The sequence below is a fragment of the Felis catus genome, chromosome F2 (genome assembly GCF_018350175.1).
Source record: "Felis catus isolate Fca126 chromosome F2, F.catus_Fca126_mat1.0, whole genome shotgun sequence".
Lineage (NCBI taxonomy): Eukaryota > Metazoa > Chordata > Mammalia > Carnivora > Felidae > Felis > Felis catus.
In genome coordinates, this window is record NC_058385.1 from 53,437,668 (window position 1) to 53,463,075 (window position 25,408).

Here is a 25,408-nt window from a genome sequence, read left to right on the forward strand (position 1 = left end):
ACTTTAGCAAAAACCAGTCCCTCCCCCGAAACAAAATATTAATGTTACCACTGATGCACCCACTTTTCTAGGCGTTCTTCATTTCAGATGTTCTTAATACAACTCTGACACTGCATCTAATCAATCCATATTAAAGGGCCAGCAATAGGATTTGACATTTCTTCTGGAAAATTACATGTGTTAATATAAAATCTGGGCATTTGCCACAGAGATATTTCGTATTAAGTGAAAACTGCTGCTTAAGAAAACAAAAAGATTTTGCCTGAAGAAAATTTGGAACATTTTATCCAGCTTAATTTGATACTGAAATTCAAAAAAGGAGACAGCATAAATACGTTGCTTTTTCTATGATGATATTTATACATCAAATGAAACTACTCTTGCTGTTTTGTGTCCTTGTGTTTTCTGTAATACACTTTACCCCACATTAGGTCTAACTTTAAAAAAATAAACATTTTGCAAGTAATAAAATTTAGCTTGAGGGAAAAAATGTCAGTTAAAGTTCATGTAGACTGGCTTAATTGGACAACCAGACAGTATACAGCATCTTTCTAGAAAGCCTGTGTTTTATATATTGTGGATAGTTTATATATTCTCCTACGAGAATACCAAGGCTAATTGAACTCTTATTGACTTCATCATGATAATGGATGCCTTTAATGTTCAAATCATCATTTTTGAGATTTGGACATTTAAAAAGGCATTGGGTATATTCCGCAGCCCTACCTCTTTAATAATTACATTGCTTAATATATATGGATGTGTGCTGGCCAAAATTTCATTGCTAATACCATTAATTTAACCCAATCCATATTTGTTCAGTTGTTTACAAGACAAAGACACAAACTAAAATTAAAATCTTATACTGACAAAGTCACATTTCATGATAATAGACTGGATGAGCATGAAAGCTCAAAAGTTACAGGCATCAACCCTTCATGCTTTGTAACAACTGAGTCTCGGCTGGCTAGAGAGAGTCTAAATTTTGCTTGGACCTTGCTAGCCTCTCCTCTACCCAAGCTCTTGAGTTTAGATAATTTTAGGAATTAGTCCTGGATTGTCTTCTTTTCTCCATCGTGGTTCTATCCTTAGGCAATCTTAACCACTCCTAGGGCTCTAAACATCTTCAGCACAGACCTCCTAAACCTCACCTAAACCTCCATCTTTGACAGCTCCACTTAGCTGGCACATGTCCATTTTAGACTCCATTCTCCACAGAGTTCAATTTTTTAAATGGGAACAAGATTGCGCCTCTTCTCTGGTTAAATTTCTTCAGTGGCTTCCATTCCTTTTAGAATAAGGTTCAAATTCCTTATCATAGTCTAAAATGCCATGCCTAATGATCTCTTTCTAATTCCTCACATCATCTCTCCATTGCTCATAGCTATTCTGATTTTCTTTCCCTTCCTTGGAGGGTTTGCTCTTTTCCGACCTTTACGCTTGTTCCTGGACTGCTCTGCTTTTCCTGCAGCTGTTGCCCTGTGCTTGCTTATCCTCAACCTTGGGTCAAGGAGCAGAGACCACCCTCTCGGAGGATTTCCCTGACCACCTTCCTAAAGTTTCTTTTTCCATTTTCTCTCTTTTTCCTCACCCAGATTTTTCTTTCATCTTAGTACTAATGATAACCTGAAACTACTTTCATTTTTTAATATTTAGAATTCTCTAAACACATTTTTGTCTTCCTACCTTCCTATTTGTGCCCTACTCCCTGTTCACTGAGAGGCCCCCATTGTCTCAGGGAGGATTAGGGTTGCTATAGCATGAATGAGACAAAAAGATGGAATCGGCATTCTGCCTATTTCAGTCACAGCGGTTATAAAACATGAAGCCCTTTGATTTATAATAGCTTTTTAAAAAGGTTTTTGAGGAGGAAAATATTTTTTCCCTAAACTTCTGAGTTTTGGTTTATCCATACACGAAAGTTCTAAAAAAACAAACAAAAAAAAACACAAGAAAATGAGGAATTTGTGGAAAGTATAAATAAGGGGTGAAAAGAGGTAGAGATGAGGAGCTTTAATTAATTTAACTATTCTTGACAGAATGGAATTCAGTGGGGGAGAAACTAAAGGCCATTCCTTCTGCCTTTAATAGAGACTCAGAGTCAGACTTTCTCAGATTGACTTTTGGCTTCTAAGTCTACTAGCTGAGAGTCTTTAAGACAGATGCCCTACTTAACTGTAAAAAGAAGATAATAATATTTTCCACCTCATAGAATCCTGAGGACTAAAGTAGTTAACACGCACATAGCACTTAGAACAGAGTCTCATAACACAGGGAAGAGCTCAGTATTTACTAATTTTTATGACTATCTGCATAACCACCTCTCATTCATTTTTTGAAAGTGTTTAGGTGTCATATCTCCTCTCTGAAGACTTTAAGGTTATTCCTTTTCTAATCCCTCACCTCCCAAACACACAAGGTATTTGCACCTTTGTTCTTTAGTATCATGAAGACATTTACTGCCTGTTCAAAATTGGAAGATGGGTAAAATTTTTCTCAATTACTTCTAATTTCTTCTGAACAAACAAAGGTTTCTGTAATGACAGTTTTTTGAAATATATTTAAATCAAACTGTGGGTTGGTAGAATTTTAAATCACAAGTAAAGTTTATCTTCCTAAAGGAACTTTAAGAGGCACATTGTTAATTTAAAAAAAAAAAAATCAAAATGAGAATTTATATGCTATTCTTGAGCATTAAGCTTTTATAAACTAAAAATTTCTCTAAGTGATTTATTATTATGCCCTTCTTACGTTCTGAGTCAAATGTTAATGTCCTCATCTTATACTTATGGCATAATTATTATAAGAACACAAAATCATATTCCAATTATTCTCAATTGCATGTTGCTATGACTTTTTCCCTCTGAGAGATTGCTTACTTAAAAGTACATCACATGCACTTGTGGGAACTTCTAGAAATCACACTAATTAAGTGCACATGGAAAAATTACTTCATGTTCCAGGGTTGCTTCATAAGCTATCCTTAGATAATAGATTAGCACAAGTGGAGCATGAACAATAAAATAAACCATCACTCAAAGGAATGATAAATTTTAAACCTGTGCACTGAAAGGTAATGCATACACCTTATAAGATTGCTACTAATCATTTATTGTATAGAGGCTTTAAAAAATATATATGTTGAATCAATAGTCACAGTTTCTGGAATCCTTTATAATTTGTCTAACAAATTGCTATTGATATACATCAGAAGACAACTCTGGAGGTTAAGTTTCTAATCATCAACGAGAGTGGTTCAGCTGTAATGTAACTCTCCAAGACACAATTCTATTTTGGGAAAGTGTTGAATTTCATCTTTGGTCTTAGGAGTTAACATATCTGTGATCTAAATACTTTCATTAATATAACAAGGATCTTTTGCCTTTATTTATGAAAAACTTCTTTCCCTTAATCACCTTGGTGTTACAGTTGGAAACATAGAATGTTTACATAAATATTCATTTCCTTTTCAAGTGACTGTGTTGCAAACCTAAATGTACTAAAGCATGCTTTTTTTAAAAAAAGATCTTACCTTTAAATAATCTTTACGCCCAGTGTGGAGCTCAAACTTAACAACTCCGAGATCAAGAGTCACATGCTCTGCTGGCTAAGCCAGCCAGGTGCCGCCTATGAAGCATACTATTTAATCTCTATTCTTGGAATATCTCCCTCTTCATATCTTCCTACCAAATATACTTTCCTTTCTGCATCAAAGCAGCCCCCCATCTCACTTTCTCCCTGAAACTTACCATATTAAATGTCAACAAAACTGTAATGCTTTTCATCCTAAATCTCACAAAATGAGCCAGTTTCATGTAAAAACATTATTTTTTTAAAAATAGCCCTCCCTTCATCCACTACAATAACCTCACTCCTACTATAGAGCTCTGCCCTTTATAGCCCTTAGCATCTATTTTCTCATCAACCTTTACCTGTCTTGCATTCTATTCTCTCAGGGCTTTCAGGTGATGATTATATCATTTGAAAAACTAATTTGAACTAATGTACTGAAGGACTAATGCTGGTCATGTGATAGGATAGGTATAAAATACAAAATCTGAGAATGTATGAGCTCAGAGTGCAGCGATCATCAGTCATCAGGCGAGGGAACTGGATTGAACTAGTCAGAATCTACCAGTTAGGAAAAAGCTTTGTTTCTGGTCTGTTTTATAGCCTGTGGCATATATTTTAAGTTTGGTACTTTAAAGAAAATAAATTTAATGACTAGTAAAATCCTTTATTTAGAGAACACAAGTTAAAAAAATCTCACGGAATAAATAGGTGTTACTGGAACTGAAATTTAATGAATTATAATTAAGTGGCTATTGTAATACATGCCTTCTCATTAGATATTACTTTCCTTGAACATTCTGACGCACCAATTTAAAGGCCAAGTGACTTCATTTTTCCCAGAATGGCAATTTCCCAGCATAACACACCCTGGAATGTATTATTGTGGTTTCAAAATGGTCTGTGTAGTGGCAAATTTGTCATAATTAAGATGTTTGCAGAAAATAATAACAGCCTATTAAAGTATTAAGTGAAAGTTATTCCTAATTATAAATGTTGACATGTGTGAAGATTTATGTACATAAGCATATATAATTTTAATATACTTTTGCATTTATATTTTATACTTACATAATTTCTAAAAATTTATATAAATACACATATATAATTCCTACAGCTTTATATATATTACATAACTCAAACTCATTTTAACTTTTTCCAAATTTAGTTCATACTCTTTTCACCATGCAATTTATTTAGCTGATATTCTCCTTCTTAGATGTAAAGCTTCAGAGAAGACTGATGAACCAAAAATAAGGTAAATTAAGTCTTCATGAATTTTAAAAGAAAGTAAACTAATACCTATGTTAGTAGGGGTAGGGAGTAACAGGTGAGTTCTCACATAACTAGTGAAGATGTAGTTATTTTTTTTCCTTGAGATAAAGTTAGTCTTTATAGTAAATGCCTTAAAGTTGTGCATACCTTTTCCATCTAAAAAATCTCCTTCTAGAGATTCATCCTAAGGGAATTAGATAAAAGTATAAAGTTGCATAAATAGGGATGTTCATTGTAGCATTGTGTATCACATTAAAATGAAGCTAATCATCTAAAAGTACAAATGGAAGAGCTTATTAAATGTATTATGATATACAACTACAATGAACAATTCTTCTTTAAAGTGATTATGCAGATTACATATGCTAACATGGGAAATGTTTGTGTTCAGTGAAAAAAATCAGATTACAAATATTACAAACAGTGTGACTCATTTATACTTAAAAATATGGATTTATATGTTTATGCACACATACATATGTACACATATTTATATGCACACCTTGGTACATGTGTATGCATGCATTTCTTTATGCATGAAAAGTCTACATTTATTGCACTGTTGGATGAATTTTCTTTTTTTTTAATGTTCATTCATTTTGAGAGAGAGAGAGAGACAGAAAGAGAGAAAGCAGAGGAGGGAGAGAGAATGAGAGACAGAATCCCAAGCAGGCTTTGCACCATCAGAGTAGAGCTCAATGCGGGGCTTGTACTCACGAACCATGAGATCATGCTGAGCCAAGATCAAGAGTCGGATGCTCAATCGACTGCGTCACACAGGTGCCCCTGAATTTTCCATGATGAAGGAAATGTTCCATATCTCTGCTAATACAGTAGTCCCTAGCTACTTCTGGCTGTCGAGTACTTGAAGTATGGCTAGAGCAAGTGAGGAATAGAATTTTTATCTATTTTATTTTAATTTAAATACTGTATGTGGCTAGTGGCTACCATATTGGGCAGCACAGACCAAGAAGGGTGTATACCATAACAGTGGTTATGATTTGCTATTGTTTATTTTCTTCTTTTTGACTAAGTTCTAAGATTTACAAATGACCATGCATTACATATGTGATAAAAAAAGAATAGGGGCTCCTGGGTGGCTCAGTTGGTTAAGCGACCCATTTGGGCACAGTGCATGATCTCACTGTTCATTGGTTCGAGTCCCGCGTTGGGCTCTGTGCTGACAGCTCAGAGCCTGAAGCCTGCTTTGGATTCTGTGTGTCTGTTTGTCTCTCTCTCTCTCTCTCTCTCTCTCTCTCTGCCCCTTCCCCCACTCATGTTCTGTCTCTCTCAAAAATAAACATTTAAAAAATTTTAAGGAAAGAATAAGGGTTCTTTTTTGAGAAGTCAAGGAGGGAATTCAAGTGTAGGTCTCAGAGTCTGAAGACCTGGATTTGAGTACTGGTTCTGCCATCTATTGGCTACACTAATTTTTACTTAAAAATGTTAAGCCTGTGCGATACCTGCAGCACCCCTTACAATATTATCATTTCATGGTGTTTTGTTTAAATTGGTTAATGTTTGTGACCAATGAGTTCATTTAGAGAAAGTTAGGAGTAAACTGTATGTTGTAATTTCTACATAGAGAATGAAAGGATGGATAATAAAGAAAGAAGAAATATAAGAATAGTGAAACCAACTATGATCTGATGTTTATGAAATAGGAAACAAAAACTAAAAGTTTGCATAGAGTGAGAGAAAAGTGGCCAAAAAGAAAACGAAATTACTTGAGACAGAGTCATTAATGTAAATGAAACTGTTGGCATGTGTCTTACAGTTAACCGTTAACTATTTTAATAAGTCATAATAAAAGCAAAAAAAATCATCTAAGGATATCTCACTGATTAGAAGAGTTATCCAAAATATTAATAGAAGCCATGCACTCATTTAATTAAATCTCACTAATTAAATTTTAAAATCCACATGACTGCAATGAAAATGTGGCATTTTGTTTGTCCAGCATATAATAACATGGTAGTTAAAAAGTAGTTTTCTGTTTTAAGAGCCTGGAGAAGGATATTCTTGAGATAATATTTTGTAAATTCAGAAGAACCCTACTTAAAGAGCTCTTAATTCAGTGAAAAGGGTCATTGCTTCATTCAACAGAAATGCTCTGATAGTTTTTTAAAAACATACCAACACTTTAAAAGCATTTACTTAGAAGTTAGATGAACACCAAAGTATAGATTTTATATTCATAAATGAAATTAGGCATCCTGTATAGTGGCACTTGGAAGCCAGCATTTAAAGCAACTCAAAAAACTCTGTTGCTAAGATATCCGTAGGGGAATAATGTTTTTAAAGGTTACTGAAAGTATCTTAGGATACTCTTGTAGGATTCAAATAAGAAGCCAAAAGAAATAAACTATAATTATGAAGAAAGATAAAAGATAAAGATGTTTATTAAATACATTAGGTATGAGAAAATTAAAAGAATATCTCAGTTATCCAAATGATTAGATTGAAGTGTTATTATTTACTTTTATTCTCTTTGAAAAACTCATTTGTAACCTGATTCATCTAGGTGACTACAAATGGATGAAAGACCAGAAACAGCCCTAAAATATATGAGAAAATAGGTAATTTTATCAACTGAGAAGTTTCCAATTTGTAACTTCCAATTCTTTCCTCTTATGTTTTTTAAGGCATTAGCTGAAGTCATCACAAGCCACTAACAATTATTTTCAAGCCCTGGGGAGACTGGCCAGATGCCAATGGGCTACGTTATAAGTGCTTATAACCACAGGGAGGAAAAATAACAATGTTAGAAACTATAGATTCATTACATCAACTACATAACTCAAGAAATATTGATATATATTTCAAAGAAATAGATTTATAGCCATTTAGATCTTGGATTTAAAAATAAAACAATTTGGCCCTTTTTCTTTCTTTGATGTTGTTAAAAGATGACTATAGCAATTTTTTCTAAGCATTTACATTTGAGAAAGAGATTTTAATATTATAGTGATCTGTAGTTTATAAAATATTTTGCATGTTACTTTATTTTTGCCATAAAACTATGAGTTATGATTAAGATGAGAATTTTACAGCTGAGAAAACTCAAGAGAAATTAGTAAATTTATCTAAGGTAATTTATCTAAGTGGCACTGGTGGGGCTTGAACCTTGGTATCTTGACTGTAAGACTGGTCTCCTGGCTTTTATGACCTCTTTGAGGCAGAGTCATACCAGGTACATAGTTGTTTATTGATCCAAACAGCTTTGCTTAATGTATTTCCAGATCTTAAGGAATGAAGGACTGATGTATCTTTTTTCTGCTTCACCACTCACCCCTTCCCACTCCTAATAGCATAGGCAGTATGGCTCCTTCCTGGTACTCCATTATTCTTGTTGTGAGCTAGGCATAGACGCCCTTCTGTTTGGAATATAGCAGATTATTACCATGTACTTAAGAAATAAACTCCAGTCTAGACCCACTGATTCTTTTAACAGCATGCAATATGAAACCCACATGTAAGCATTATTATAAACTGCTGTCCTGAAATGTCAGGAAACTATTGTCCCAGGGATGGCAAATCATCAGAGCCACATAATTACTTAGTTTTAAGGCAAAACTTGTAACAGGAAAGAGATATTTGGTGTATCACTTGTAATTGTCTGGTTCTTCTCCTTTCCTGACAATTTTTACACTAAAAAGAACAAATCATTTACATCAACCAAATGAAAACTCAGCCTGTGATTGATCAATAAAGTTATCTGTGGTTGTGTAACACTATTGCAAATAATAAGTTTGGGACTCTCCAAGTCAAAGGTAAAGCTGTATTTACTTGTGTGTGTGTGTGTGTGTGTGTGTGTTCAACAATTATATCCTTGTTTTCCATGAGTTTTAGAAATGTTTTCATTTCCTTTGGTAGAAGTGATGGTTAAAGCCCAGATATTGATCTCCAAGATTACGCACACAGTTGAAGCTTTTCCAAATGTGTGATGAGGCAAATGAGAAGGTGAAAGGGTGAATTGTTGTGTTGGCTTAATCCTTATGAACAAGTGTTTATGAATCAGCATTCATAAGGCATGCTTATCTCTTGGAAGTAATTTCACAAAAGCTATTTTCAACTTGTAAAATAATAATCATGTGGTGCTGAGGTACACCTTTTAATTTAGTCAGGCCTCTGTAGGGTAATGTTAAAATCTGGTGAATCTGAGCTGTGATAATGACTCTTTTTAGAATTCTGACAGAACATACATTTTCCTTATAGGGTAAGAAAAACCAATGGGAACAATAATTTTTGAACAAGTCATTTTAGTTTTCATGTTAATATTTATAATGCTACTAAAGGTGACATTGAAAGAATAAGCATACAATAAATGCAGAATTCATGGTCAAATTAATATATGAATTAGCTTTTAATGTTTGAATATCTCTTGATCACTTATTATGTGCTTAGCACTAAGCTAAATGCTTTATCTACATTATGTTGGTTACCCTTCATTAATAATCCTATGAGTTTAAAAAGGATTATGTCCATGTTATACATTTATTTTCTAGATTAGCATTTCCCAGTATGTTCCATAGATCATTAGTTCTAAAAGTTGTCCAATGAAAAAAAGGTCCCTGTGATCAAAATCTGTATCATTGCTCCTCTTGAAGATCTAAAACATACTTTATGAAGGATATGGGAATTAACAATATCAAAAGCCTGAAAACCAATATGATCTTTTCAATAGCTATCACAAAATAATTTGACAAAATTCAACGTCCATTCATGATAAAAGCTCAACAAACTAAGAACAGAAGGGGACTGCTTCAACCTGATAAAAGGAATTTACAAAAAACCTAGAGTTACCTATCACATTTAATGGTAAAAGACTGAATGCTTTCTCCCTAAGATTTGGAACAAGGCAAGGGAGTTCCCTTCATTACTCTAACATTGCCTTGATGATTTCAGCAGGTGAAATTAAATAAGAAAAAGAAATACAATTAATCCAGATCATAAAGTAAGAGGTAAAACTTTCTTTATTCATAGATGACATGATCTCCAACATAGGGAATCCTGCAGTTTGCAAAAAGTCTCTAGAACTAATAAGTGAATAGAGTAAACTTGCAGATAAAATATCAACAAAAATCGGGGCACCTGAGTGGCTTGTTTGGTTAAGCATCTGACTTTGGCTCAGGTCATGATCTTGAGGTTTGTGAGTTCAAGCCCCGCATGGGGCTCTGTGCTAACAGCTCAGAGCCTGGAGAGTTCTGTTTCTACTTCTCTCTGCCCCTCCCCTGTTCACACTCTGTCTCTCCCTCTCTCTCTCTCTCTCAAAAATAAATGAACATTAAAATATCAACAAAAATCAACTATATCTAAATACTAGCCATGGACAATTGCAATTTGAAATGGAAAGAAATTATTTAAAACAGCATAAAAATCATAAAACATGAGACAAACTTTTAAAATGTATAACATCTGTGTGCTGAAAACTACAAAATATTAATTAATGAAATGAAAGAACAACTAAGTAAGTGAAAACATTTATCAAATTCATAGATTAGAAGCTCATCTTGTTATGATGTCAGTTCTCCCCAAATTTATCTCTAGATAAAGGGGTGGGAGGACACAGGGAAGTAGTCTTTTAGGCAAAATGAAAATCCAGGGGAAAAGCTTTAAGGTTTACTATTTCTAGCATGTTTCATGAACAAGAGGCTAGAATAAGAAGGCCAATGGGGCTGGAGCAGAGGCAAGGAGGAATTAATAGTCAAGAAAAATAGCAGGCTGCTATAAGGCCTTATATTAAGAATGAGATAGAAGTTGTTGGAAGTTTTCCGAATAAAGACATGATAATATCTACAAGAAATGACAAGTGTTGGCCAGGATGTGGAGAAAAAGGAAACTTGGTGTACTGTTAGTGGCAATGCAAACTGGTGCAGCCACTGTAGAAAAGAGTATAGGGGGGCGGGTTCCTCCAAAGGCTAAAAATACAACTACCCTATGATCCAGTAATCACACTACTGGGTATTTACTCAAAAAAATACAAAAACACCAATTCAAAGGGATACATGCATCCCTATGTTTATTGCAGCAATATTTACAATAGCCAAATTATGGAAGAAGCACAAGTGTCCATTAACAGAGGATGGATAAAGAAGATATAGTAAATATATTTTCAGAGGATTCAGCCATAAAAAAGAATGAAATCTTGCCATTTGCAACAACATGGATGGAGCTACAGTATAATGTTAAGTGAAATATTGTCAGAGAAAGACAAATACCATATGATTTCACTCATATGTGGAATTTAAGAAATAAAACAAATGAACAAAGGAAAAATTCAAAGAGAGAGAGAGAGAGACAGACAGACAGACAAACCAAGAAACAGACTGCAGAGAACAAACTGATGGTTACCAGAGGGGAAGTAGGTGGGGAAAACAGGTGATGGAGATTAAACAATACACTTATGATGAGCACCGAGTAATGTACAGAATAGATGAATCACTGTACTGTACACCTGAAACTAATATAACACTGTATGTTAACTATACATGAATTAAAAACTTAATTAAAAAAAAGAAATGATAGGCTCTACTTATCTTTTAAAAGGCTTACTCTGGCTTTTATATTGACTATATGAGAACAAGGAGTTAAGCAGGAACCATAAGAAGGCAGTTGCAATAATCCAGGTGAGAGACAGGTGTGGTGAGAAGAGGTTAAATTCTGAATATATTTTAAAGAAAAAGCCAAAAGTTATGGACAGATTGGATGTGGGGTATGAGAGAAAGATAAAATTTTTTGGACTGAAAATCTGAACTGATGTAGTCGCCATTACTGAGGAAGGGGAGACTCTGGAGACACTGGTTTGAAAGCAGATTGAAGAATGGAATATCAAGAGTTCAATTTTAACCATATTCAGTATGAAATGTTGTTTAGACATCCAATTAAGGATGTCAAGTAAGCAATTATATATATATATATGAGTCTGAAGTCAGAGAAGAGAAATAGGGGGTGGGATATAAACTTAGAAGTCACCAGCAGGTAGATGACATCTAAAGCTATGTATCTTGATGAGATTACAGAGATATTCAGTAACTCAGCTTTCAGGCATTCTAATGTTGCTAGGTCAAAAAGATTTTGAGGATCCAATAAAGGAGTCTGAGAAGTGGCCAGTAGGGTAGGAAGAAAACCAATAGACAGAGTGTCCTGAAAGTCACTGTTTAAAATGCTGCTCTTGGGGTGTCTAGGTGTATGAGTCAGTTAAGTGTCGAGACTCTTGATTTCTGCTCAGGTCATGATCCTGGGGTCATGGGATCGAGCCCCATGTTGGGCTCCACGCTGAGTGTGGACCCTACTTAAGATTCTCTCCCTCCCTCCCTCTGCCCTTCTCTCCCACTTGTGCACACACACACTCTCTCTCAAATAATAATAAAAAAAAAGAATTAAAATGTTGCTCTGAAGCTAAGTAAGATGAGGAAAGAAAATGAACCAGTGTATGTATTTAGAAAGGTGAATGCCATTTGTGTTCTTGATAAAAGATAGCTGGGGAAAGGAAAGTACAAAAGACTGATGTGAGAAGCCATGATGTTTTCTTGCTTATAATCCATGAGAAAGAAAAATAACAATAAAGCAGGAGAGGGAAAAATTACTGGAATGACAGCCTGAATTGAAAAAAAAAGTCATGAAATTGGGCGATCAAGTGCAGGGGCAAACAACTCACAAATAGGAACAAGAGAGAAGTCGGAATGTATGCTGTTTACAGGAAACAGCTTATGTTCATTTGTTACTATTACTTTTCTTAGATTCCTATTTTATCTTTGACTTATGAGTCTTTATTCAAAAAATAGATTAACACCCTTTAATTTTCTACATATTTTATTTTTCTACATAATAAAACAAAATGGCTTTCTAGATTCTAGAATACCTCCTTTCAGTCCAAAGAACTTGCTTGAAGACCAAGCAATTCCAGCATGCTGCAAAACTATTCCAAATGGCAAAAATAACTAAGATTCATAGAGGACATTCCATGTCCCTTTACTGTTTTTCTTAACTAAGAAAAAAGTAACCAGAAATCCCATAACTGGGATGTGCCAAGATAATATTCCTTTTACTCTATGTTACTTATATCAAATACAATCTCCCTGTATATTAAATATCGTGGGACAAATATACAGGAAGATTATATTTCAATGTTCAGGGAGATAATATTTGACATTTGTTATATTTAGGCCAAATAACATACAGTTGTCCTCTTTTCCTATGATTCATAAATTGGAGCAAGTAAGATTATATCAGTCAACTATTCAGGCTTTTGAAATATTTTTATTTATCAACAAAAAATAACCTAAATATTAATAACCTAACATGCTGGAACTACCAGTTTCAAAAATTCAAGTGGTCTTAAATATAAATGAGGACCTATGTTATTTTTCAAAGATAGTGACTTCTAAATTTGTATCTCCCACCTAGACCTTTCTAATTTACTGACTATATATATGTATATATAAATACAGGCACATAAATTTATATAGATGTATATAAATTGCCAGGAGAATGGCTTGCATACTAGCTGTATTCGAGCTTTTAGCTCAGTAAATTTCATCTGGTAAAACAAAAAAAAACAAAGCTAATATCATATATACTCTGATGATGCTACTGAATGCATGACTATACAGCAGCTTTATTCATAAGGTATAAAGCATTGCTAATTTATCTATTAGTAAAATTTAAACTAAACACAATAAAGAATAGTGTGAAATATAACATTAAATTAATAAAATTGCCAATATTTTTCGGATCCTAAGACATAATCTTTTGGTTATTAGTGAAATTTCTAGGAAAGGATGCATGTTAGTCTGGGACATGACTGACATTTCCTTCTTTTTACTCTAAAACAGTTCATTTGTTTTCTAGGGCTCACTTAACAAAAGTGGCTTATATTTTCTCACAATTCTAGAGGTTGCAAGTCTAAAAGCAAAGTGTCTACAGGGTTGTTTCTTAGGCCTCTCTCCTTGTCTTGTAAGATGTGATCTTCTCCCTGTGTTCTCTCTATGTTCTAACCCCCTATTCTTGTAAGGACACCAGTCATATTGGCTTAGGGTCCACCCTAACAAACCCATTTTAATTTAATTACCTCTTTAAAGGTCCTATCTGCAAATAAAGTTACATTCTGAGGTACTGGAGGTTGAGCTCCAAAATAGAAATTTAGGATGGGGGTCACAATTTGGCCCCCCAAAAAACACTCTAGCTAGTTACAAGGAAAATGCATAACTTGGAAAAGGCCTTCTGGTATTTTTCTTTTCTGAAGTCATAATACATGTTTTGTTTTTTTTTTTTTAACATTTACTTATTTTTGAGAGAGAGACAGAGAGAGAGAGAGAGAGAGAGAGAGAGAGAGAGAGAGAGAGAGCATGAGCAGGAGAGGGGCAGAGAGAGATGGAGACACAGAATCCGAAGCAGGCTCCAGGCTCTGAGCTGTCAGCACAGACCCCAACGTGGGACTCAAACTCATGGACTGTGAGATCATGACCTGAGCTGAAGTGGGATGCTCAGCCGACTGAGCCACTCAGGTGGCCCTTGAAGTCATAAAATCTTAATTAAAAGTTAGGCCCATCAAATTAATCCATTGAAATTCTTTTTATTACAAAAATTAAAATTCCCATTCCTAAAATCATCACTCAGTATCGCTCTAAAAACTAAAATTGGTGAAATTTATTTATGAATTATACATATTTCTTTATAACTTACAAGGCATTTCCATACATCTGTTATTGTTTGAGTCACACAACTCTGGGAAACTGACACAGAAATTTAGAAAATAGGACTAGGTCTAAAACTTCTCTTGTTCTTCATACAGTGGCCATTTAACTACATTATGTGACATCTATAGAATAGCAGAGGACAATTTATGTGCACGAGGATTTGGGAGACTCAAAAAGTCAGCCTAAATTATAAGGTTTATCTAGAAGAATGACCTAGGTCTAAGCCCACAGTTACACAGTGTTTTTTCAAAGACCGCAGAATGGTTGTACCTATCATATGGTGGCAGAAGTGGGGTGAAATTAAGAAAGGACAGGCTTATTTGTTAAACTGCACTAAGCTATTCTCCTAACTAATCTGATATTATTTAGCATATAGTTTACAACCAGATTTTCCTAACTCTGATAAAGTAATTTGAAAGCTTTGGCCAATGTTTAAAAGTTCAGATGACTTCTAGTAGTGAAGAGTGACTCTGGTAAACTAAAATTTTGTACTTTATTTTTAAGGTTGCAGTTTAAAGAGCAAAGCACATTAATAGGATCAGTGGCAAACACATGGCATTCTCCTTCTTTGGGGATGTCCCTGGAGCTTCATCACTCAGCTTGATCATATTAACTGAATCATTGTTCCACTCACTGAGCCAGTGTGTTCACTGGCTAAAAATTCACAACTCTGCCAACTGTGGCTACCACCATTATGGTGTGCTTTTTCCTCTTGGCTAATTTGCTTTTTATTAAGGAAAACTATAGAACATTGTAATTGAAATTTCTTTATGTAAATTCAGGAAAATTCTTCATGCTAGTTTTTTCATATTGAATTATTTTACCCTGGGGATAAACTCAGGACCTGGCAAGAGGGATGAGCAGAACCATCTTTTAGAAGGGAAACTAAATTTATACTACATGAAATGAGGAGAAAACTTCTGATTAACTAGGCATCAATTTCCTCATTCTCTTGAAGCACCAATAAAGTAAAGGAATAAAAAGAGAACAAAAAAAATGAAGGGAGATAAAGATGATGGGAGATTTAAATGGAATTCTCTGGGTGATAGAAAGCAGATGGAGAGTGGTGTTCAGTAAATGAAGCTAAAACGTGGGTATACACATAGGACGTTACCCAGAAAAAACATGTTTTTTGTCTTTTTTTTCTTCTTCCATTTTTCTTTTTGGTTTAATTTGCCCTACAGAAACATGGAAAGATTTAGGACATTGAGGCACAGGGTACTGGGGAAGTTGGTAGTGACACTCAATGCTAAAACCAAGGAAAATGGTTGAAAGTAGCTAGATCCTCAGATTTTATCTATTCCCCCACACTTCTAAGCTAAGTAATGCCCTCCCTATTTTCTTCCCACCTTCTACCCTGGAGGATATCAATGCTTCAGCTTCTAGATAATTTACTACATCCCAGAGGCTTTGGAGCACTAATCAACATGAGGTATGGGAAAGGAAATGGGGCTGAGGCCAAAAAGGTAAGTCAAAATTTTTATACTGATTGATGGGATTCTGGCCCCCTTCTGGACCCTGCTCCTGGAATATAGGTGTTGAGACATATACCCACCCAGTTAGAAGAATAAGAGAATACTTCTCTGGAGAATCAAATGACCCCCAAAGAAAACCTAATGAAACTGACATTGAGAGATCCTAATTAAAAAAAAAAAAAAGCCACACCCTATTCATCATAAACACATAGTGCTTCCACATAATATTCTAGTGACTTATACTTAAATATGAAACAGACAGCTGAGCATCACAAGACATTGAGTAAAGTCTTCAACATGAAAGGCAGACATTAGACAAGATAAAGAGAAAATGAAACATCTAAAGAAAACAGACACTGAAAGGAGCAGAACATACTTTACATAGTATTCTCAGAAAGGTAACAGATGATTACTGCTAACTAAAATAAGAACACCATGCTATTGGAAACACAGGGAACAAGGAAGGCTTAGGAATAAAAAATAAGATAGCCCAAAGACCAATTTAATAGAAGATTTGGAAGATGATATTGAAGACATTTCCCAAAAAGTAGAGCAAAAAAGTCAAGGAGATGGGAAACGAGATGAAAAACAAAGAATTTAGAGGATCCAACAAAAGATCCAACTTGCAAGCAAGAAAATGGAGGGAATGAAATCATCTAAAGAATTACACAAGAAAATTCCCCAGAACTGAAATGTGTAAAGAACAGTCCAGGTTGGAACAGGGTATAGAAGAGAAATTAAAAGCAGAGAAAGAAGAAATTGATGATTGAACACTCAAAAACAGTACTGAAAAACTACAGTAAATTTAGACAAATGAATAATAAAAACTGGCAAATGAACACTTTAAGTAAATCCAAGAAAAATGAAAGGTTATAGAGATGGAAGGAAGAATTGCTGTGTTCTAGTTGGCCTATGATGGCAAAATGTATTTGCGTGTTTGAATAAATTTGGGTGTTTGAGAAAAGTAAACCCTATATAAAAAGGGAATGCAAAGGGGAAAAGAAGCAGTGGCAGCAATGACACTGCTATACTGAGATTACGGTAAACAATATTATTTAGAAATACAGAAATAGCAGGGAAACATACATTTAGAAGAATTCAGTATTTGGTTTGGGTGAAGAAGATAGGCATTATTATAATTACTTCAGCAAAATTTGCCTTAATAAAAACTATGTACATATATTTGATAAAAATAAAAATCTAACACAAAAAGGAATATCCAAGATTATAACAAGGGGTAAGAGAGACTAGAAAACAGTCAAGATGCACATATTTCATCTATATGTAAACTTTAAATATTATAAAAGAACTTTTAAGTGTAAAGCTGGACTCTATTTGTAATAGTTTTTTTTAGTATGATCAAATAATATTTATCTTACTTCACATTAGATTAATGCCTTCATTTATGAAATTTCTGCTTTTGTTTGACATCTTTACACTTACACATGTACTACCTTTTATTTAAAAAATTTTTTGTAATGTTTATTTATTTTTGAGACAGACAGAGACAGAATACAAGTGGGTTGGGGCAGAGAGAGAGGGAGGCACAGAATCTGAAGCAGGCTCCAGGCTCTGAGCTGTCAGCACAGAGCCTGACGCACAGTCCGAACTCACAAGCTGTGAGATCATGACCTGAGCTGAGATCGGACGCTCAACCGACTGAGCCACCCAAGCGCCCCAACACACATACTACCTTTCAAAAACAAAACCAAAAGACCCAAACTGTCATACACATTCTACCAAATTAATAATAGTAACTTTAAGAATATAGTTCTGTAAAACTTTGTTTTCAAGTAAGACTAGGCTTACTTCTTACCTTAGTCATTGGTTGTAAGGAATACGGACTCACTCAAACTAATTAATTAATGAAGGGAAATTCATTTAAAGGATAAAACACTATTTAAAAAACTCAGGGGCAGGTTTTTTGAGAGACTGAAACAAGGAAACAGAATGCCATCAAGATCTAAGGCTGTTGATTTCATTCTCTCTATTCTCTCCCTCTACGACCAAAGAGACTTTCATTTCTTCATTTTTTTATGCGCCTGAATCAATTTTTTTCTTTCTCTGTGGAGATTTCTGTGTTTCACTTACGCAAGCTCAAACATGGCTATTCCAGGGTCAGCTCTACATGGTCTCCCTAAGTGGCCCAAAGCTGCCAAGTAGAATTTCTAAATTCTAATTCCAAATGTTTGGAAGATGAATCTGATTGGTTCAGCTCGAGTCAAGTACCTATAATTAATACAATCAGCTGTGGGTTGTGTTTGAGGGATCTGTCATGTGACCTGACACTCACTGACAGGGACCATGGAACGAGAGAAGAGATTAACAAATAGGCAAATTGACTAACACACTTGCTCTACCTTTCCAGCTCTCTTGATAAGGACTCAAAAGGTTTCTTTCCACTCCTAACCCGTTCCTCCAAACAAAATAGACACTCCAAATTGGATTGACTGACAGGTATCCCAAATGAAGTGGTGAAATGAAAAAAGCATAAGAATGTATGTCTCTCTTGTTCTTGAATTTTTTTCTTCACACACATGAAAATTCTAAATCAGGGAAGTTATAGGAAACTTCTTAGTATTATTTTTCATCCTAGAGACATTCCCACAATTGATCAGTATTTTAAGGCCAATATGATTCCCTGGTGATGTGAGTTATTACTTGATTTTCATTATGGCTATTGATGGTATGACAGTAGATGCTGTGTCACAGGAAAAGTTTCCAGAAGTTATTGTTCATGCTATTGTTGTTTTGCTTTATATTACAGGATTAAAATTACAATTATATTTCCAACTATGTGAAGCAAATTCTTGCATTCCCACCTATTTTATATCCTATGTAGATAAGTATTAAGGAACAGGATTGGCATGAGTGATGAGCTGGAAGAAATACATTAGATTCTAACACAGGAGCTATTTGAACTAGCATTATGTTAGCCGTCATTAAAATATCCCATATGCTCTTTTCTTGATAACTGCTTTCATTTCCTTTTGAAGCTGAAAAAAGTAAAATTATGTTAAATGACACTTATACCTTGGCTTTTTTTCTTAAGGATATTAAGGAGAAATTCCAAGGAGAAAGAAACTCTTTATGTGTGGGAAGAGATGTGAGAACACATGTGATTATAATCTCATTGCATTCCACATCTTCATGGACAAGTTAAAGAGTGTTTTTTTTTTAATGTTTATTTATTTACTTTGAGAGAGAGAAAGAGAGGGCGTGCAAGCAGGGGAGGGGCAGAGAGAGGAGAGAGAGAATCCCAAGCAGGCTCCGTGCTGTCAGCACAGAGCCCAGCATGAGGCTTGATGGAGGGCTTGATCTTATCAACCATGAGACCATGACCTGAACAGAAATCAAGAGTTGGATGCTCAACTGACTGAGCCACCGAGGCACCCCCATGGACAAGTTCGTTTTGAGTAGGCAGTTGCTTATTTTATAAACTTAAAAAACCATCTGAGTTTCCTGGCTATCTGGCTGAAAATTCAGAACAACTGCCTGCGGATTTTATAAATTTAAAGTAGATGGATTAGTGAAGTGTGGATAAAAATGTAACAAATAGCAATTATCTTTGTTTCTTCCAAGATATTATTGTCAAATCTACCTCAGGCTTCTATTTAACTGTCGCCAAGGAAATATTACACAATTTGCCAGATCATCCTTTACTACAGCTGAATGATGAATGGAAAACAAAATAGAACTAGTCCATGACATGATGACTTCATTACAGTGATTATTTTTAACCACTTAAAGTTAATTTTATTCATGTGTCAGATATTGTGCTATAGTTTCACAGCCATTTGAACATTTAATCTTCTTAATAACCTCCTAAGGTAGGTATTATTATCTTCTTTCAAATGACATAGTCAGAGGACCTACACCAGGTCATGTTATGAATAGTTGGTAAAGTAAGAAATGAAGTCAAGGTTTTACGATTCCAAGGAATATCAGTGTTTTAATATATTAACTGCAATAGAAAAAAACTTCATAGAGTTTCTTTTCGGCAGTAGCTGTGAGAAATGGCATGTCTGTATATTTGTGTCATATATTTATTCAGATCACAATTTGCATGCCTACAATTTCATTTGAGTGTCTACCCCTTGGTGACAATTTCGTCAGAAACAATTGCCTCCTTATAGGCTTGCCCACTGGTAATTCAAAGACATATTTCAGAAGCTCAGCTACCTAAGTCTTTCAACAGAAAGGGTTTTTATAACTTCATTGAGTAATATACACCTCTTCCCCCCTCAAATTAAAAAAATATATTTATCTTTTCTAATTAAAAAATTGTCTATTTGAGTTAACTCATGCAACTGCTCTAAGGTGACTATAATCTGAAACTTTGGAGAACTCTCAGAATCAAATCAGTGTACTCTGGTTGAACTTTGGTTTTTCTGTTAATTGTGCTTAGCATGCAACTCAGGTTGATAATCTTGTCCGTGTTGACACTAAAGTATCTGCTTAGTGATATTATGCTGCCAATTATAACAATTTTTGTAAATAATAAACCAAATTTAGCTCCTGATAGGAAAACTATTTAACTCTTATCATTAACACTTCTCAAAAAATGATATTATCAACATCATTTTTTAATTTCCTAGCATTTTGAGAATGGGAAAACTTTTGTTCAAAATTAATGGCTCAACGTGTTATTAGCTATTCATGAACTAAATGAAAACCTGCAAGACTATCTTACATTTCTAAAAATATATAGTGTAAATGTGACCTCTTGTGCCCTACACTCATACTGAATCAGGCTAGATTAATAATAATGATAAATACCATTTCTGGCCACTCAATTGTTCCTTAAGTTAATACATTCAGTAGTATCATAATTGCGACAACCAATATGTTAAAACAGATTACTTTTCATAAGTTTTATTTTACATGTGGTGTGTTTCATACCAGAGTCAATGTACTACTCTTTTATATTGAAGAATTCTGATGAGGCAAAAAAACACTATGTAAAAATAGCATAATTCATCTGGAGAGTTTATAATGTAGAGAGATCTATAATTCACAAGGTTTCTATTTTTTATTCCTGCATGTGGGTTTGTTTATCTACTATTTAATTAAAAGGCTGGACTTAGGCTGTGAAATTTACTTGTGAAATTGTTTTATAACATAAAATAACATGCCTTTACTTTCAGCATTCTATTCTGTATACTATGGTAAGAAAAAAATGGACTAAAACCAGAATATTAAGGCCTCTTTTCTTTTTTCCCCTCAGGACAGCAAAAAAGTTATAATACAAAGAAAAATAAGAATAAGGAGAAAGATATTTGTGAAGGCACAATTCAGATTCAGAAATCTGTCCTTGTCTGAAGCATTACAACAGACACAGCATAAAGGCAGGATCTTTAAGGGAGTCTCCTGTGTCATCAAGGCCCTAGATTACATCATCACTGATTTCATCTTTTCCATCTCCCAATTTTAATGTCTCTGCTTTTCCAAAGGCTGCTGTAATTTATCCCATGGGTTCTCAAAATAAGTGACATTTAAAATAGAAACATGGCTTCTGTGTTTTCTTTATTGTCTTTGCCATTTGTCGATACCACACCTATTTGAAGTGATAAAAGTACCTTCTGTTCCAGTTCCAATGAAAATGCTCTTTACATATCCACTGTTTTGTCAAGAACTTTTCTGATTCGCAAAATGAAACACTAATAATACATTTATGTTGCTTTAGTGTGCAATTTAATCAAAATGAATTTTGCTTAATTTATGAGACAAGAGCTATATTCAACATAAACATGCCAGAAGTGTTTTGCGTCATGCGATGATCCTTCAACTATAATTTTATTTTTCTTCTTAGATCAGACTGGAGCAACCCCTCCCTGAACATGTTTTGAAGACAAACAAAATTACAGTAGCTCTTACTTTCTAATATGTTCACTCCTTCAGGGTTTTGAATCCAAAATTCTTGAAGAGGCTAGTAAGTCCCAGCTGAGAATCATGTGCCAAGATGTTCAGTGACTTTTTTTTTTTCTTTAAAGACACAGATAGTAAGGACAAGAAACAAGTTTTAGCTATTTGGGAGTGTTTCATTAAAAAAAAATCTAGAAGGTGCCCCCTTGGAAACAGGTGAATTATCATTTCAAATCTACGTAAGTTATCTATCTGAAAGTAGGAAGGGACTTAAGAAGTTTCAGCAGTTCTCAAATGTGTCTGCCATGTGGTGCCAATTCAGGTAGAAGTTGTAACTGGTCTCTGGTAAAGAGGTTAAACACTCCTTTTCAGGGACTATTCTTTAGTGAATCTAACTCTTTTGGTGTTAAATAGCAATTTTAAGATAAAATTATTTGATGCTAAACTGTGGTTATTGCTTTTAACGTCCTCCCTTAGCAAAATATAAAGTTGGCAATTTATACTGACTCCTTCACCTTTTTCCTGGAAATATTACTGGGTCATAAAGCCCCAAATAAGTAAGCATTGATCTAATGGAGCTTCTGCCTTTCTACAAATAATTATTGAGTCTCTAGGGACAGATCATGAACATGACACACAGATGTTGAATGGAGCTTAGAGTCTAGTGCTAGACACAAATGATGATATATAAAGATTATAATACAGTGGGATAAGTGCTTTCAGGGAGAGAGAATACTGGATGGAGCATATGAGCAGGGCACCTAACCCCAGTCTGGGGAAGTCAGACAAGGATCTCTGTAGGAAAGAGATACAGAATATGAAGTATAGTATCAATATACTTTTTGATTTCCTCACAGGTTTTGTGAGGAAAGTAACTCCTTCAAGTACCTGTCTAGGTACTTGGAAAATTAAACCAAAGTGTTGCTTTATCATCATGGAATTAGAGCAAACAGGTATAACGAGGGCCTGTTGAATTTTGATGTAATAATCATGCCCCAGCTAATACAACAGTTTTTTAGTGGGCAGATATCAATTTCTCTAGACACAGGTCAGTGGGATAACATTTTTAAGGTAAGAAATGACATTCTCTTTTTCTGCCTGTCTCTCTGAAGGTGAAACTTGCCTCACCTTCCTCCAGACCCTGAATTTACTGTCTTAGGGAGTGTCAGGGAGAAAACTGGGAAGTCAGGAACCTCATCTCTCTGGTTTTGGTTTTCAAAAATCATCAGAGAGGATGTACGTAGGTGCCTCTGGAAAAATCACAAGACAATGCCTGGGGAATAAAGCATTGAGGATGAAGGGGTATGTTCCTTGAGACTGAAATATTGTTCACATAGGGTTGGGGAAGGGAGGCCAGAGTGGTAAGGAAGAGGAGTCTCAAGGGGAGCTGATAAAATTTAAGTTTGGAGCCTCCTAGGGAGAGAAGCCTTATATCTCTTCAGGATCTCAAGGAGGTGAAAGGACCCAGAAAAATAAAAGACTGGAAATATGCATAAGGAGGGAACCTCAAATGCCCACATTACCCAGAAGTAGTTAGGAGAGCCACAGGACCTGGAGGCACTTGTGGAGAGAAACAAGGACTGTACTGCTAACTGGACTTAGGTGGGCTTCCCAATGCCTTGAGACCACATAAACATGACTGGTATAGAACTGGTATGGCTGTACTGGTTGATAAATTATCAAAGTACTTTGCATTCACTGATAAATAGACATTTACCCAGAATCACCTACCCTCCCCAAACTAAAGGATAATGCCTCAAGTAGCAGAGGAGGCTCCAGGATGCTTCATAAGCACTAAAGCCAGTATCTATATCCCTTGTGATTGTTTGGTGTATTAGTTATCTATTGTTGTATACACTTCATTCCACAACCTGGCAGCTTAAAACAACAATAAACATTTGTAATCCCACATAATTTCTCTGGGTCAGGAATTTGGGAAAAATTTAGCTGAGCTGTTCTGGCTAAATATATATCATCAGTTTGCACTCACTATGTCAGCTGAGTCTGAAGTCTTGAATGAGAATAGAGGACCAGTTCTAAGATGTGTCACTCACATGGCTTGCAAGTTGCAGGACACCTCAGCTCCTCACTATGTGGATCTCTCTGTAAAGCTGCATGATTGTCTTCATGACATGGGAGCTTTCTTCCCCAGAATGAGTGATCTAAGAGAGAGCAAGGCAGAAGCTACAATGTCTTTTATTACAGCTTCAAAAGTTATACTTCATCATTTCTGAAATACTGATAACACAGGTCACCCATATTCAGTGTGGGAGGGGCCATACATAGGGTGCTAACGAGGAGGTGAAAATCATTGGGGACCATCTTGAAGGCTCCTATCACAGTGACCTTGCCCCATGGTTTGTTCAATATTCTAAATATCACTTTCACATTAAGTTAGAGTAGCCTTGAAAAAGGAGAAGGCAGCAATGCAGGGGCAAATTCCAAACTGAGATTAAATTTTTGTCTTCTTCCAAGAAGATACTCAAATAGAAATTGAGTTTTATAAAAATGTAAATTTTGTTCTTACACACCTGAATTTGTGCATTGAGATTCATAGTTTCTGTGTCCCGTGTAACTGTTCCCTGAAAATAACCACTAAAGATTTTGTTCACCATTACTCTTTTGTTGCTTTAATTCTTTCTTTAAAAGGTACGGTCCTTCAATAACTTTGCTTATTCATTTGATTCTGGGAAGCACTCTGCCTTCTCCCATTAGGCACCGATTTCATTATATCATTCATTCTGGCAGGCCAGGATATGAAGCACGTGTAATACCCTTTTTAGAAGGGCATCTGTGCAGTGCAGCAAATGCTAACTAGGACCATCTTGGCATTCAGAAGGGAGAAGTACAGGTTGACAGTGAGGGCCTTTGGATTTATGCACCATTCATATTTCAGATCTGTAAATTAATTTTGTTTTTTGGTGGTAAAGTATTAATAAAATTTGGCCTTACTTAATTATTAACAAGCAATCATCAATGGTAGTATGGCAGCTACTCAATGAATTATCAAGGGGCATTGTGAGTACAGTATCTTTGGAATTCTCCAGTACTTTATGGAGATCTTGAGTTCTAGAATTTTTAAACTGCTGCCATTTTTCAATTATACTGTTATTCTTGGAAAGATGTTTAAAAATTCTAAATTACTTGTATATATTTGGAATCCTACTGAAAAAAGAAAGAAATATGAAATTCTAGGTAATTTATCAATGGCAGTGGCATGAATTCCAATACCAAGAAAAGAATGAATAATTCCTGATTAGTGTCTCATAAAAAAAACAAGCAAATTTTCATGTCTCTGTGGGCTATATATAATCTACCATGTTTTTTCTTCAATACAAAGCAACTATTGCTGACCTAGTAATCATATGCGCGGAGAAGACATTCTGTGGAGTTGAAATGAAATTTCCATGCCTACTAGCTATGTTAAACAGCTTCTGGGTCTAGCTAGTTTTTCAAGAGACTTACTTCTGAACAAAAAATGGAAGATTACACCCAGAATGGAATAATATTAATAATAGCTCC

The 25,408-nt window shown here is 34.9% G+C and overlaps 1 protein-coding gene across 1 annotated transcript in view; it reads right to left on the bottom strand.

The window, feature by feature from the left end:
- Positions 1-25,408, bottom strand: part of EIF3E (eukaryotic translation initiation factor 3 subunit E) — a 238,298-nt gene that overhangs the window by 204,817 nt on the left and 8,073 nt on the right. Inside the window, exon 2 of the mRNA XM_045050167.1 lies at positions 23,941-24,048. The gene's annotated coding sequence lies outside the window, so the exon portion shown is untranslated. The remainder of the gene's footprint in view (positions 1-23,940; positions 24,049-25,408) is intronic.